We start from the raw sequence: 18,329 nt of genomic DNA, 5'->3' as shown, positions 1-18,329 counted from the left end.
ATGTCTGGGTATAATAATCACTTGATTCAATTGGGAGTTAATCTTCCAGATGATTGCGTCATTGACAGAATTCTCCAATCACTGCCACCAAGCTACAAGAGCTTCGTGATGAACTATAATATGCAAGGGATGAATAAGACTATTCCCGAGCTATTCGCAATGCTGAAAGCTGTGGAGGTAGAAATCAAGAAGGAGCATCAAGTGTTGATGGTCAACAAGACCACTAGTTTCAAGAAAAAGAGCAAAGGGAAGAAGAAGGGGAACTTCAAAAAGAACGGCAAGCAAGTTGCTACTCAAGAGAAGAAACCCAAACCTGGACCTAAGCCTAAAACTGAGTGCTTCTATTGCAAGCAGACTGGTCACTGGAAGCGGAACTGCCCCAAGTATTTGGCGGATAAGAAGGATGGCAAGGTGAACAAAGGTATATGTGATATACATGTTATTGATGTGTACCTTACTAATGCTCGCAGTAGCACCTGGGTATTTGATACTGGTTCTGTTGCTAATATTTGCAACTCGAAACAGGGACTACGGATTAAGCGAAGATTGGCTAAGGACGAGGTGACGATGCGCGTGGGAAACGGTTCCAAAGTCGATGTGATCGCGGTCGGCACGCTACCTCTACATCTACCTTCGGGATTAATATTAGACCTAAATAATTGTTATTTGGTGCCAGCGTTGAGCATGAACATTATATCTGGATCTTGTTTGATGCGAGACGGTTATTCATTTAAATCAGAGAATAATGGTTGTTCTATTTATATGAGTAATATCTTCTATGGTCATGCACCCTTGAAGAGTGGTCTATTCTTATTGAATCTCGATAGTAGTAACACACATATTCATAATGTTGAAGCCAAAAGATGCAGAGTTGATAATGATAGTGCAACTTATTTGTGGCACTGCCGTTTAGGTCATATCGGTGTAAAGCGCATGAAGAAACTCCATACTGATGGACTTTTGGAACCACTTGATTATGAATCACTTGGTACTTGCGAACCGTGCCTCATGGGCAAGATGACCAAAACACCGTTCTCCGGTACTATGGAGAGAGCAACAGATTCGTTGGAAATCATACATACAGATGTATGTGGTCCGATGAATATTGAGGCTCGTGGCGGATATCGTTATTTTCTCACCTTCACAGATGACTTAAGCAGATATGGGTATATCTACTTAATGAAACATAAGTCTGAAACATTTGAAAAGTTCAAAGAATTTCAGAGTGAAGTTGAAAATCATCGTAACAAGAAAATAAAGTTTCTACGATCTGATCGTGGAGGAGAATATTTGAGTTACGAGTTTGGTGTACATTTGAAAAATTGTGGAATAGTTTCGCAACTCACGCCACCCGGAACACCACAGCGCAATGGTGTGTCCGAACATCGTAATCGTACTTTACTAGATATGGTGCGATCTATGATGTCTCTTACTGATTTACCGCTATCATTTTGGGGATACGCTCTAGAGACGGCCGCATTCACGTTAAATAGGGCACCATCAAAATCCGTTGAGACGACGCCTTATGAACTGTGGTTTGGCAAGAAACCAAAGTTGTCGTTTCTAAAAGTTTGGGGCTGCGATGCTTATGTGAAAAAGCTTCAACCTGATAAGCTCGAACCCAAATCGGAGAAATGTGTCTTCATAGGATATCCAAAGGAGACTATTGGATACACCTTCTATCACAGATCCAAAGGCAAGACTTTTGTTGCTAAGTTTGGAAACTTTCTAGAGAAGGAGTTTCTCTCGAAAGAAGTGAGTGGGAGGAAAGTAGAACTTGACGAGGTAACTGTACCTGCTCCCTTATTGGAAAGTTGTGCATCACAGAAAACTGTTTCTATGACACCTACACCAGTGAGTGAGGAAGCTAATGATGATGATCATGAAACTTCAGAACAAGATACTACTGAACCTCGTAGATCCACCAGAGTAAGATCCACGCCATAGTGGTACGGTAATCCTGTTCTGCAAGTCATGCTACTAGATCATGATGAACCTACGAACTATGAAGAAGCGATGGTGAGCCCAGATTCCGCAAAGTGGCTTGAAGCCATGAAATCTGAGATGGGATCCATGTATGAGAACAAAGTATGGACTTTGGTTGATTTGCCCGATGATCGGCAAGCAATTGAGAATAAATGGATCTTCAAGAAGAAGACTGACGCTGACGGTAATATTACTGTCTACAAAGCTCAACTTGTCGCAAAAGGTTTTCGGCAAGTTCAAGGGATTGACTACGATGAGACCTTCTCACCCGTAGCGATGCTTAAGTCTGTCCGAATCATGTTAGCAATTGCCGCATTTTATGATTATGAAATTTGGCAGATGGATGTCAAAACTGCATTCCTGAATGGATTTCTGGAAGAAGAGTTGTATATGATGCAACCAGAAGGTTTTGTCGATCCAAAGGGAGCTAACAAAGTGTGCAAGCTCCAGCGATCCATTTATGGACTGGTGCAAGCCTCTCGGAGTTGGAATAAACGTTTTGATAGTGTGATCAAAGCATTTGGTTTTATACAGACTTTTGGAGAAGCCTGTATTTACAAGAAAGTGAGTGGGAGCTCTATAGCATTTCTGATATTATATGTAGATGACATATTACTAATTGGAAATGATATAGAATTTCTGGATAGCATAAAGAGATACTTGAATAAGAGTTTTTCAATGAAAGACCTCGGTGAATCTGCTTACATATTAGGCATTAAGATCTATAGAGATAGATCAAGACGCTTAATTGGACTTTCACAAAGTACATACCTTGACAAAGTTTTGAAGAAGTTCAAAATGGATCAGGCAAAGAAAGGGTTCTTGCTTGTATTACAAGGTGTGAAGTTGAGTAAGACTCAATGCCCGACCACTGCAGAAGATAGAGAGAATATGAAAGATGTTCCCTATGCTTCAGCCATAGGCTCTATCATGTATGCAATGCTGTGTACCAAACCTGATGTGTGCCTTGCTATAAGTCTAGCAGGAAGGTACCAAAGTAATCCAGGAGTGGATCACTGGACAGCGGTCAAGAACATCCTGAAGTACCTGAAAAGGACTAAGGATATGTTTCTCGTATATGGAGGTGACAAAGAGCTCATCGTAAAAGGTTAAGTTGATGCAAGCTTTGACACTGATCCGGACGATTCTAAATCGCAAACCGGATACGTGTTTACATTAAACGGTGGAGCTGTCAGTTGGTGCAGTTCTAAACAAAGCGTCGTGGCGGGATCTACATGTGAAGCGGAGTACATAGCTGCTTCGGAAGCAGCAAATGAAGGAGTCTGGATGAAGGAGTTCATATCCGATCTAGGTGTCATACCTAGTGCATCGGGTCCAATGAAAATCTTTTGTGACAATACTGGTGCAATTGCCTTGGCAAAGGAATCCAGATTTCACAAGAGAACCAAGCACATCAAGAGACGCTTCAATTCCATCCGGGATCTAGTCCAGGTGGGAGACATAGAGATTTGCAAGATACATATGGATCTGAATGTTGCAGACCCATTGACTAAGCCTCTTCCACGAGCAAAACATGATCAGCACCAAGGCACCATGGGTGTTAGAATCATTACTATGTAATCTAGATTATTGACTCTAGTGCAAGTGGGAGACTGAAGGAAATATGCCCTAGAGGCAATAATAAAGTTATTATTTATTTCCTTATATCATGATAAATGTTTATTATTCATGCTAGAATTGTATTAACCGGAAACATAATACATGTGTGAATACATAGACAAACAAAGTGTCACTAGTATGGCTCTACTTGACTAGCTCGTTAATCAAAGATGGTTATGTTTCCTAACCATGAACAAGGAGTTGTTATTTGATTAACGGGATCACATCATTAAGTGAATGATCTCATTGACATGACCCATTCCATTAGCTTAGCACCCGATCGTTTAGTATGTTGTTATTGCTTTCTTCATGACTTATACATGTTCCTATGACTATGAGATTATGCAACTCCCGCTTGCCGGAGGAACACTTTGTGTGCTACCAAACGTCACAACGTAACTGGGTGATTATAAAGGAGCTCTACAGGTGTCTCCAAAGGTACATGTTGGGTTGGCGTATTTCGAGATTAGGATTTGTCACTCCGATTGTCGGAGAGGTATCTCTGGGCCCTCTCGGTAATGCACATCACATAAGCCTTGCAAGCATTGCAACTAATGAGTTAGTTGCGGGATGATGTATTACAGAACGAGTAAAGAGACTTGCCGGTAACGAGATTGAACTAGGTATTGGAATACCGACGATCGAATCTCGGGCAAGTAACATACCGATGACAAAGGGAACAACGTATGTTGTTATGCGGTCTGACCGATAAAGATCTTCGTAGAATATGTAGGAGCCAATATGGGCATCTAGGTCCCGCTATTGGTTATTGACCGGAGACATGTCTCGGTCATGTCTACATTGTTCTCGAACCCGTAGGGTCCGCACGCTTAAGGTTACGATGACAGTTATATTATGAGTTTATACATTTTGATGTACCGAAGTTTGTTCGGAGTCCCGGATGTGATCACGGACATGACGAGGAGTCTCGAAATGGTCGAGACATAAAGATTGATATATTGGAAGCCTATGTTTGGATATCGGAAGTGTTCCGGGTGAAATCGGGATTTTACCGGAGTACCGGGAGGTTACCGGAACCCCCCGGGAGCTATATGGGCCATAGTGGGCCCTAGTGGAAAAGAGAAGAGGCAGCCCAACATGGGCCGCGCGCCCCTCCCCTCCCTTGGTCCGAATAGGACAAGGAGAGGGGGCCGGCCCCTCTCTCTCTCTCTCTTTTCCCCCTCCGCGAATCCTATTCCAACTAGGACTGGGGGGGGGGGGAATCCTACTCCCAGAGGGAGTAGGACTCTCCTGGCGCGCCTCTCCTAGGCCGGCCGCACCCCCCCTTTAGCCCTTTATATACGGAGGCAGGGGCACCCCAGAGACACACAAGTTGATCCATGTGATCTTATTCTTAGCCGTGTGCGGCGCCCCCAGCCACCATAGTCCTCGATAATATTGTAGTGGTGCTTAGGCGAAGCCCTGCGACAGTAGTACATCAAGATTGTCACCACGCCGTCGTGCTGACGAAACTCTTCCCCGACACTTTGCTGGATCGGAGTCCGGGGATCGTCATCGAGCTGAACGTGTGCTAAAACTCGAAGGTGCCGTAGTTTCGGTGCTTGATCGGTCGGGCCGTGAAGACGTACGACTACATCAACCAAACGCTTCCGTTGTCGATCTACCAAGGGTATGTAGATCACACTCTCCCCTCGTTGCTATGCATCACCATGATCTTGTGTGTGCGTAGGATTTTTTTGAAATTACTACGTTCCCCAACATATTCATACTCACAGTTTTGATTTTGCAGGTCATAGATCTGGGCTTGGAGGTGCTCGATTTTCTCATGAAGCTTGAAGATGGCCTCCCCAATGTCCTTGACATCCATCTTGTGGTTGTTGGTGAACTCCGTGATCATAATGGGATTGGAATCAAGTCCACGCTCCACCATCTCCTGACACTTGAAAACTTGTTGCTCCAATGTCTCGAGCCTTGCCTCTGTGCTTCTGGTCTTCCTTGGTCCCTCAACATCGCAGATGTGCAACAACCCCTCACGCATCTCAATGGTTTGAGGGTGTTGCAGCACTTCCGCAAGGTATGACGACCTGGATCTGTCAGAAAAACAGCTCGAAACAAAGATAGAGGATATTTGCGTGATACATGAGTTAAAACCTTCGGGAGATTATATAATGAATTTTTACCGACCAAAATACGTAACGTGCAAGAAAATGGAGCCGGAGAGCACACGAGGTGCCCACGAGGTAGGGGGCGTGCCCTCCACCCTCGTGGAGCCCTCATGTCCTTCCTGGACTGCTTCTTATTTTTCTATTTTTCTAAATATTCCAAAACGGAAAAAATGCCATTAGAACTGTTTTGGAGTCGGTTTACTTACCATACCACATACCTATTCCTTTTCGGAGTTTGAAACGTTCCGGAAAGTGTCCCTTATGTATTCCTCCGGGGTTACAGTTTCAATAACATTGGTTTCAACATTTATAGTATTACTCGAGATATAATGTTTAATTCTTTGACCGTTCACCACCTTCGGATTTGTGCCTTCGAAGTTGTTGATTTTTATGGCACCGGAATGATAGACCTCCTCGATAACGTAAGGACCTTCCCATTTAGAGATAAGTTTTTCTGCAAAAAATCTTAACGAGAGTTGTATAGCAATGCACAATCACCTACATTAAACTCACGCTTTTGTATTCTTTTGTCATGCCATCTTTTAACTTTTTCTTTAAATAATTTGGCATTCTCATAGGCTTGGGTTCTCCATTCATCAAGTGAGCTAATGTCAAATAATCTCTTCTCACCAGCAAGTTTGAAATCATAATTGAGTTCTTTAATAGCCCAATAAGCCTTATGTTCTAGTTCGAGAGGTAAGTGACATGCTTTTCCATAAACCATTTTATACGGAGACATACCCATAGAATTTTTATATGCAGTTCTATAGGCCCATAATGCATCATCAAGTTTCTTTGACCAATTATTTCTAGATTTATTAACATTCTTTTGCAAAATTAATTTGAGTTCTTTATCGCTCAGTTCTACTTGACTACTAGACTATGGGTGATAAGGAGATGCAATTCTATGATTAACATCATATTTAGCAAGCATTTTACGGAAAGCACCATGAATAAAATGTGAACCACCATCAGTCATTAAATATCTAGGGACTCCAAACCTTGGAAAAATAACTTCTTTAAGCATCTTAATAGAGGTGTTATGATCAGCACTACTAGTTGGAATAGCTTCTACCCACTTAGTAACGTAATCAACATCAACTAAAATATGTGTGTATCCATTGGAGGCAGGAAAAGGTCCCATATAATCAAAGCCCCAAACATCAAATGGTTCAATAACAAGTGAATAATTCATAGGCATTTCTTGACGTCTACTAATATTACCAATTCTTTGACATTCATCACAAGATACAACAAACTTACGGGCATCCTTGAAGAGAGTAGGCTAATAAAAACTGGATTGCAATACCTTATGTGCAGTTCTATCTCCAGCGTGGTGTCCTCCATAAGCTTCGGAGTGACACTTGCGTAGGATATGTTCCTGTTCATGCTCAGGTACACAACGTCTAATAACACCATCTACTCCTTCTTTATAAAGATGTGAGTCATCCCAAAAGTAATGTCTCAAATCATAGAAAAACTTTTTCTTTTGCTAGTATGTGAAACTAGGTGGTATAAATTTAGCAACAATATAATTAGCATAATCAGCATACCATGGAGCAGTACGAGAAGAATTTATGACATTTAATTGTTCATCAGGAAAGCTATCATCAATAGGTAGCGGGTCATCAAGAACATTCTCTAGTCTAGACAAGTTGTCTGCAACGGGGTTCTCAGCTCCCTTTCTATCAATAATATGCAAATCAAACTCTTGTAGCAAGAGAACCCATCTAATAAGTCTAGGTTTAGCATCTTTCTTTTCCATAAGATATTTAATAGCAACATGATCCGTGTGAATAGTTACTTTAGAATCAACAATATAAGGCCTGAACTTTTCACAAGCGAATACAACTGCCAAAAATTCTTTTTCAGTAGTAGCATAATTTCTCTGAGCATTGTCTAGAGTTTTACTAGCATATTGAATAACATTTAATTTCTTATCAACTCTTTGCCCTAGAACAACACCTACAACATAATCACTAGCATCACACATAATTTCAAAGGGTAAATTCCAATCAGGTGGCTGAACAATAGGTGCAAAGATCAATGCTTTCTTAAGTATTTCAAATGCTTCTACATAATCATCGTCAAAAATAAATGGTATATCTTTTTGTAATAAATTAGTGAGAGGCCGAGAAATTTTTGAGAAGTCCTTAATGAACCTCCTATAAAAACCGGCGTGACCAAGGAAACTTCTTATACCTTTGATGTCCTTGGGACATGGCATCTTTTCAATAGCATCAACCTTAGCTTTATCAATTTCAATACCTCTTTCAGAAACTTTATGCCCCAAGACAATACCTTCATTAACCATAACTAGTCGTCAACCCGTGCACCTGCACGGGCTAGCAATTTTAATATTATATATAACAATGTTTTGAGAGATTCCAAATGTCAAACAATAATTTGCATATGTTGATATAAGTTATTATTATCACACATGCACATAGGTTGCAATGAAGTTACATTGCTTTGACTATTTTGTGATTAGACTGTTTGCATCCAATTATGTCACAGCGATCCACGTCAGATTTATCGCCGATATGTGGACATATGGATGTCCTACTTATCAAGATTACATAAGGGTATATATGTGTTATGTTGGTAAAAGACATGGTTACGGACCTAGAAGTTGTTGCATGTATCATGTACTTATGATCTAAAAGTTTCTAGAAGGTATAAAGATAAAGTGCCCAATTGCACCATATATATTACTTTCTTATTAAGCCAAAAAAGACAGACGTCTTCTTTTTGCCACGGAAGTATGGTAGAATTTTAAAAACTTTGTTTCTATACAGAATAATGGATACATACATGAATGAATTTTTATCAACATACGCCACGTCGTAGCGAATAATGTACATATTTAAAAAATAGGCAGTTGTATATTCTCATTATACTATAAGCACCATAGATTATTCTGATTATAAGATCTTGTATGTACCAACTTTTATTAAAGAATTTCTCTTATGATTAACATGTATGGGAAAATTTAAATATTTTCTATCCGTACTATACATATGCATATCACATAGACAATCATGTTTATATGAGAGGGACAGTAGTGGCTATAGAAAAACTGTACTGTTTATATGAGATATTTGTGGCTAATGATACAATCAAATTCTTTTTTTAATAATTCAGCGATTTATATGTATATAATGATGTTTTAATAGCTATTATTTTTCTCTTTTTATTAGGATAAAAAATACATGTACGTACTTACTATATATGACAATCTACACCTCCAAAGAATTATGTTAATCCTTTTTATATAGGATTAAGTGGCCATGTACAGGATTCGAGGGGGTTATTTTCCTTTTTTTCTTTGAGGATGAGATGTCATTCCTTTCTTACGTTTAATCTGTTTCTTTTTTCTTTCCATCGGTGTAGTTTTTATGTAAAGAAGCTATCCCTTTTCATATAAGGAACCATCTATATGAGGATGTTTTCCTACTTTCTTTTCACCAACGTTACATGTAGATGCCTGGTTTTTTGGCCGGGCCATCTATATGTTACGTATAACTTTCACCCACGTATCTTTCAAAAAAAAACTTTCACCCACGTATGGAAGTCTTGTGTGGGTGTTTATTTCCTTTTAAATCGGGAAAAAAAGATTTGTTAGTCAAACATATTTTTTTTCATCCCTGGAGTTTTTTATGCAAGGAGATTAGATCTGTTTTTTTTCATCGGTGGTGTTTTTATTGAAGGATATTATTCTTTTTTGAGGGAACCGTGGAGTCTTTCCTAGTTTTGTTTCACCAAATTATAACGTGACAGATGTGATTTGTTTTTTTCCTTTTCTAGATGCGATATGTTTTTTTTCTTTTTTAGCGCCCAATTTTTCTGGAAGTGGGCTATCCTTTTTATGGAACCATGGCTGATTTTCTTTCTTTCAACCAATGTTGGACGTGAGGAAGCTGGACTACAAATGTAACGATTTCATCTAATTGATATGGCCACTCAGCTTTTTGTTTTTTCTAGGAAATAGAGAGAGTCCCAAGGGATCAAGACTTCCATACGTGGTAGTATAAGACAACATATGGCCGCTCAGATTTTTGTTTTTTCTAGGAAATAGAGAGAGTCCTAAGGGGTCAAGACTTCCATACATGGTAGTTTGAGACAACATTTCTTATACTTCATCTGATGGCTATGGATAGATTATATATTAATCCAACGGTCAAAATTCTTTAATTCTAAGGATTAACGTGGTGCCTCGTATGGTGCCTCCAATTAGTAAATATAAGAAGTGGCACTTCTCCCAATTCAAGACAAGGTTAGTTTCTTCACATCTCTGCAAAACTCGATCAAGATTGCTTAAGCAATCATCAAAAGAGGATCCATAGACGGAGAAATCGTCCATGAAAACCTCACAAATCTTTTCATAAAAGTCAGAGAATATAGCCATCATGCATCTTTGGAAGGTAGCAGGTGCATTACATAAACCAAAAGACATACGTCTATAAGCAAAAGTACTGAACGAGCAAGTAAAAGTGGTCTTAGATTGATCATCAGCTGACACAGGTATTTGAGAGAAACCAGAATAACCATCTAGAAAGCAAAAATGTGTATGTTTGGATAATCTTTCTAGCATTTGATCAATAAAAGGTAAGGGGTAATGATCTTTTTTAGTAGCCTTATTTAATTTGCGGAAATCAATTACCATCCTATAACCTGTAATAATTCTTTGCGGATCTTTATCATTAGGAACGATAATAATACCTCCCTTTTTAGGGACACAATGGACAGGACTTACCCACTGACTATCAGCAACGGGATAAATTATACCTGCCTCAAGGAGCTTTAGTATTTCCTTTCTTACCACTTCTTTCATCTTAGGATTTAGCCGCCGTTGGTGATCACGAACTGGTTTGGCATCTTTCTCCAAATTTATTTTGTGTTGACATAGTGTGGGACTAATGCCCTTAAGATCATTGAGAGTATATCCAATAGCAGCACGGTGCTTCTTCAGAGTTTTCAATAATCTCTCTTCTTCATGCTCTGAAAGGTTAGCACTAATAATAACAAGATATATCTTTTTCTCATCAAGATAAGCATATTTAAGAGTATCATGTAACGGTTTGAGCTCAAACACGGGATCACCCTTGGATGGAGGAGGATCCCCTAGGATTTCGACAGGCAAATTGTGTTTCAGGATGGGTTCCTGTTTAAAGAATACTTCATCTATTTCCCTTCTTTCATTCATAAACATATCATTTCCATGGTCTAGCAAATACTGTTCTAAAGGATCACTAGGAGGCACGGCAATAGAAGCAAGACCAATAATTTCATCTTTACTAGGCAATTCCTCTTCACGGTGTTGTCTACGAAATTTAGAGAAATTAAATTCATGAGACATATCACCTAAACCAATAGTAACAACATCCTTTTCGCAATCTATCTTAGCATTAACTGTGTTTAAGAAGGGTCTACCAAATACAATGGGACAAAAGCTATCTTGTGGGGAATCAAGAACAAGAAAATCAGCAGGATATTTAGTTTTCCCACACAAGACTTCAACATCTCTAACAATTCCAATGGGTAATATGGTATCTCTATTGGCAAGCTTAATGGTAACATCAATATCTTCTATCTCAGCAGGTGCAATATCATGCATAATTTCTTTTTATAAGTCATGAGGTATAGCACTAGGACTGGCACCCATATCACATAAGCCATGATAACAATGGTCTCCTATTTTAACAGAAATAACAGGCATGACTACCATGGGTCTATGTTTATCTTTAGCACAAGGTTTAGCAATTCTAGCAGTCTCATCACAGAAATGAATAACATGCCCATCAATATTATCAGACAAGAGATCTTTAACAATAGCAATATTAGGTTCAACTTTAATTTGCTTAGGAGGTGTATAGGTTCTAATATTGCTTTTATGAACCACAGTTGAAGTTTTAGCATGATCTTTTATCCTAACAGGAAAAGGTGGTTTCTCAACATAAGCAGTAGGAACACTAGGATCATTATAAGTGACAGTCTTTTCTTCAACTTTAATAGGTGCAACTACTTTTAGTTCTATGGGAAGATGATATTTAAACCACTTCTCCCTAGGGAGATCAACATGAGTAGCAAAAGATTCACAGAAAGAAGCTACTATTTCAGAGTCAAGTCCATATTTAGTGCTAAATTTACGGAAAACGTCGGTATCCATAAAAGATTTAACACAATCAAACTTAGGTGTCATACCCTACTTCTTACCTTCGTCGAGGTCCCAATCTTCAGAGTTGAGTTTAATTATTTCCAATAAATCCCATTTGAATTCAATAGTCTTCATCATAAAAGAGCCAACACAAGAAGTATCGAGCATGGTGCGATTGTTATCAGAAAGCCGAGCATATAAATTTTGAATAATTATTTCTCTTGGAAGCTCATGATTGGGGCATGAATATAACATTGATTTAAGCCTCCCCAAGCTTGAGCGATGCTTTATCCTTCGCGAGGCCAAAAATTATATATATAATTGCGATCAGATGAACAAGATGCATAGGATAAAACTTCTGATGAAATTCCAATTTCAATCATTTGTAGTTCCATGATCCCATATCATCACATAGCCTATACCATGTCAATGCATCTCCCTTAAAAGATAAAGGGAAGACCTTCTTCTTAATAACATCATCGGGCACACCTGCAAGCTTAAATAATCCACAAACTTCATCCACATATATTAGGTGCTCATCAGGATGCATTGTTCCGTCTCCTGCAAAAGGATTAGCTAGCAGTTTTTCTATCATACCCGAAGGAATCTCAAAGTAGACATTTTCATTTTCAGTAGGTTCAATAGGTTGAGGAGCAACTCTTTGCTCTACTGGTCGGGGCGAAGATACTCCGAACAAGCCCCTCAGAGGATTACTTTCCATAGTAACAAGTGATAGTAAATTTCAGCACACTATATAAATTTTTCCTTACCAAATTCCACCTACCAAAGGCGCTTCACTCCCCGGCAATGGCGCCAGAAAAGAGTCTTGATGACCCACAAGTATAGGGGATCTATCATAGTCCTTTCGATAAGTAAGAGTGTCGAACCCAACGAGGAGCAGAAGGAAATGATAAGCGGTTTTCAGCAAGGTATTCTCTGCAAGCACTGGGTGACAGATAGTTTTGTGATAAGATAATTTGTAACGAGCAACAAGTAACATAAGTAAATAAAGTGCAGCAAGGTGGCCCAATCCTTTTTGTAGCAAATGACAAGCCTGGACAAATTCTTATATAGAGAAAAGCGCTCCCAAGGACACATGGGAATTATCGTCAAGCTAGTTTTCATCACGTTCATATGATTCGCGTTCGGTACTTTGATAATTTGGTATGTGGGTGGACCGGTGCTTGGGTACTGCCCTTACTTGGACAAGCATCCCACTTATGATTAACCTCTATTGCAAGCATCCGCAACTACAACAAAAGTATTAAGGTAAACCTAACCATAGCATGAAACATATGGATCCAAACCAGCCCCTTACGAAGCAACGCATAAACTAGGGTTTAAGCTTCTGTCACTCTAGCAACCCATCATCTACTTATTACTTCCCAGTGCCTTCCTTTAGGCCCAAATAATGGTGAAGTGTCATGTAGTCGACGTTCACATAACACCACTAAAGGAGAGACAACATACATCTCATCAAAATATCGAACGAATACCAAATTCACATGACTACTAATAGCAAGACTTTTCCCATGTCCCCAGGAACAAACGTAACTACTCACAAGGCATATTCATGTTCATAATCAGAGGAGTATTAATATGCATATAGGATCTGTACATATGATCTTCTACCAAATAAACCAACTAGCATCAACTACAAGGAGTAATCAACACTACTAGCAACCTACAGGTACCAATCCCGGACTTAGAGACAAGAATTGGATACAAGAGATGAGCTAGGGTTTGAGAGGAGATGTTGCTGGTGAAGATGTTGATGGAGATTGACCCCCTCCCGATGAGACGATCGTTGGTGATGACGATGGCGATGATTTCCCATTCCCGGAGGGAAGTTTCCCTGGCAAAACAGCTCCGCCGGAGCCCTAGATTGATTCCGCCAAGGTTCTGCCTCGTGGCAGCGGAGTCTCGTCCCGAAAGCTGGCTTATGATTTTTTCCTCATCGAAAGACTCCATATAGCAGAAGATGGGCATCAGAGGGCCACCAGGGGGCCCACGAGGCAGGGGGCGCGCCCCCACCCTCGTGGGCAGGGTGTGGCCCCCCTCCGGAACTTCTTGCGCTCAGTATTTTTTATATATTCTGAAAATGACTTCCGTAAAGTTTCAGGACTTTTGGAGCTGTGCAGAATAGGTCTCTAATATTTGCTCCTTTTCCAGCCCAGAATCCCAGTTGCCAGCATTCTCCCTCTTTATGTAAACCTTGTAAAATAAGAGAGAATAGGCACAAGTATTGTGACATAATGTGTAATAACAACCCATAATGCAATAAATATCAATATAAAAGCATGATGCAAAATGGACGTATCATATCCCTAACCCCCTCGCTCCCTTCCTCCCTTCCCGAGCGCCGTCACCAGGGTCTCCCTTGATCCCCTCCATCATCCTGCCGCCGGCTCGCATCGCCAAGGAGAGGAGCTCCCCAACGCTCAATCCCCATCTCCCCATCGCCCGAGCACTCGAGGAGAGGAGCTCCTCGAGCACCCGCGCCCGCATCCGTCGTCCTCCGCACGTCCTTCCTCAACGCCAAGCCGCCACCGCGACTGTCCTCTGCTCGCCTCCTTGCCTTGACGCCGGCGAGCCCCTTCTCCGGCCTCCCAAATGACCTGCGCCCTTGGGCCACCGCCACCTCCTCCCTCCGCGCCAAGGTCGCCGTTGCCGCTTCCCTGCTACCTCGAGGCGCCTCTCGCACCTACCGCCATGGAGCCGAGCTAGAAGCTCCGCTGCTTCCTTGGCTCTGCACCGTCCTCTCGTTCCTCGCCTGCATCGTTGTCGTGCCCGTCGCTCGCCTGACCGCGGCCAGCACCTGAACCCGCTGCTACTCTACTGCGAGCCACCGTATGTCGCAGCCGCGCTGTTGCACGGCGCCACCAGCAACCTCCCGCCTCACCTGCCTCCTGTGTCCACCGTCGTCGCGGCCTAAACTTTCATTGATGGCCTCCTGTACATTGAACGGGAGGAGAACCGCTGCCTTGACTGGATCGGTGCCGCTCCAGGCCACCGCACTATACAACTGCTTTGAGAGAACCTGGATACGTCAAGACCCGGACCGACAAGTACCACGACGTCCGTCAATCGCCAAGTACCCCTTCGGATACGCAAGTCCCTCGAAGGTTCACCAATGCCTAGTACCACTTCGGTTCTGGAACGCGACGAGTACCACGACATCCATGTCCCGTCAAGTTCGACTACAACGACTACAACGTGTACCACTACCGTCGTCGAAGACCCGTGTAACGCATGCGTCAAGTACCTCTACGGAAGACCCGAACGTCTATGAACCGTGTACGACTACCGTCGTCGAAGACCGCGAGTACAACTACTTCCCAATACGGCGCCAAGTTCCACCACCGACGACCATTTTGGATTCGCCAAGTCCGACTATAAAGCGAAGACCCGTGTACCACAACTTTCCTCTATGAACCTGAACCGTCCCGATTGCACGCTTCGAAGGTATAACTGCCGAGACGACCGCCCGTGGACCGAATGCATGTGTTGTATGAGATGCATCCTATGTTTGCACCGTGTCCGAATTGCCACTCGTTTCCATGCCACTAACCCGTGGGGACCCGGTAGTCGGCAACACCCCACCATCTTTCTCAACTCGCTCACGCCCTATCTTTTTCACCGGCATCTCAATTGAGTTACCGGAACCGGAACGTTGCCATGGCACCATTTTCGTTATCGTCGCCGTGGCACCCTTTCTTTCCACCACGGTGACAAATGCTTCATAATATGCTCATGTCAACTTTTAACAAAAATTGCATAAAAATTGCAATGTCATCCGCATCATGATAACGACATCTAAAATGTTTAAATTGTTCTTTGCTTCAAATTTGCTATATATATGACATGGGGATTTTTCGGAATTGTTGTTTGTTGTTCCGGCCTCATTTAAACTTGCCTGGATAGGTAGTTTTATTATGTTTCACCTCTTGCCATGGTTAACAACACTTAATTATGTTGGGTACATAATCGGGAGTGAACTAAATAATTGAATGTGGTGTTCCGTCAATATGCAACTCGTTTCATATTGAGCTCCACTTAAGTTGTAGTATTGTTTGTTGCACTTTGCCATGCCATGTTTCATTAAATCGGACATGCATCATACTTGGTTGTGCATCATGCCATGTTTATGTGATGGTTGTTTACTATGTTGTTTGCTTCTTTCTGGGTTGCTTCTCTTGTTAGCTTCGGTTTTGTTCCGGAGTTGTGAGGATTCGTTTGACTACTTTGGGTCATCTACTTCTTGGACTCGTTCTTCTTCCTTGCGGGATCTCAGGCAAGATGACCATACCCTCGATATCACTTCTATCTTTGCTTGCTAGTTGTTCGCTCTATCGCTATGTCGCGCTACCTACCACTTGTTATATCATGTCTCCCATATTGTCATGTCAAGCCTCTAACCCGCCTTCCTAGCAAACCATTGTTTGGCTATGTTACCTCTTTTGCTCAGCCCTTCTTATAGCATTGCTAGTTGAAGGTGAAGTTGAAGTTTGTTCCATGTTGGAACATGGATATGTTGGGATATCACATTATCTCTTATTTAATTAATGCATCTATATACTTCGTAAAGGGTGTAAGGCTCGGACTTTTGCATGGTGTTTTGTTCCACTCTTGCCGCCCTAGTTTCCGTCATACCAGTGTTATGTTCTTGATTTTGCGTTCCTTACACGGTTGGGGTTATGGGGCCCCCTTGACAGTACGCTTTGAATAAAACTCCTCCTGAAAGATCGTGGATGTCGCCTAGAGGGGATGGTGAATAGGCGTTTTAAAATGATTACGATTTAGGCTTGAACAAATGCGAAATAAACCTAGCGGTTAATTTGTCAAGCACAAAACCTAAAGCAACTAGGCTCACCTATGTGCACCAGCAACTTATGCTAAGCAAGATAAGCAACTATGTGATAGCAAGATATATGACAAGAAACAATATGGCTATCACAAAGTAAAGTGCATAAGTAAAGAGCTCGGGTAAGAGATAACCGAGGCACGCGGAGACGACGATGTATCCCGAAGTTCACACCCTTGCGGATGCTAATCTCCGTTTGGAGTGGTGTGGAGGCACAATGCTCCCCAAGAAGCCACTAGGGCCACCGTAATCTCCTCACGCCCTCGCACAATGCAAGTGATTCCTAAGGGACCCTTGAGGGCGGTCACCGAACCCGTACAAATGGCAACCCTTGGGGGCGGTCACCGAACCCGTACACTTTGGCAACCCTTGGGGGCGGTCACCAGTACCCGTCAAATTGCTCGGGGCGATCTCCACAACCTGATTGGAGACCCCGACGCTTGCCCGGAGCTTTACACCACAATGATTGAGCTCCGAACAACACCAACCGTCTAGGGCGCCAAGGCACCCAAGAGGAACAAGCTCTAGGGTGCCCAAACACCCAAGAGTAATAAGCTTCTCAAACTTCACTTCCACGTATCACCGTGGAGAACTCAAACTGATGCACCAAATGCAATGGCAAGGGCACACGGAGTGCCCAAGTCCTTCTCTCTCAAATCCCACCGGAGCAACTAATGCTAGGGAGGAAAATGAGAGGAAGAACAAGAAGGAGAACACCAAGAACTCCAAGATCTAGATCCAAGGGGTTCCCCTCACATAGAGGAGAAAGTGATTGGTGGAAATGTGGATCTAGATCTCCTCTCTCTTTTCCCTCAAAAACTAGCAAGAATCCATGGAGGGATTGAGAGTTGGCAAGCTCAAAGAAGGTCAACAAAGGGGGAAGAACACGAGCTCAAAGGGTTAGGTTCAAAGGGGAAGAAGACCCCCTTTTATAGGAGGGGGAAAATCCAACCGTTATGTGCTCAGCCCGCACACGAGCGGTACTACCGCTCCTGGTCCCGGTACAACCGGGACTCACAGTATACCTGCAGAACCCTACCAGGCGGTACAACCGGGCGACCAGGCGGTAGCACCGGTTGAGAAGAACAACCGGACCAACCGCCCAGCCACCGCTCAACCACCGCATAGGAACAGAAGGGAGTCACCCCTGAGTGCGGTAGTCGAGCGATACCGGGCCGGTGCAACCGCATGGCCTTGAGCGCTCGGGCGGCTAAGTCCTGAGCGGTCGAACCACTCCGGACACCGGTGGTACCGGTACGACCGGACCAACCGGGCCACCACCACCCGAGTACCGCATCAAAACAGAGGCCTGACCGGTACTTGGGCGGTGCCTGGCCGGAACAACCGCCCAAGTCTTTGCTGAGCAAGTTGGCGGTACCACCGCCCGGAAGCAGCGGTACAACGGCTGGGAGCTCCAAGCAGTACTACCGCTGGGGCACGCGGTACTACCGCTGGGACCAGACAAAAACCACTCTCAAGAAAACCAGAACTGCCATAACTTCTGCATATGAGCTCCAAATTGAGCAAACTCAAGCTTGTTGGAAACAAGACGACGAGTAGCATCATGTAAACAGAA

This window comes from Triticum aestivum, chromosome 3A (assembly GCF_018294505.1).
Source record: "Triticum aestivum cultivar Chinese Spring chromosome 3A, IWGSC CS RefSeq v2.1, whole genome shotgun sequence".
NCBI lineage: Eukaryota > Viridiplantae > Streptophyta > Magnoliopsida > Poales > Poaceae > Triticum > Triticum aestivum.
Note: the sequence above shows the minus strand (reverse complement) of the source record.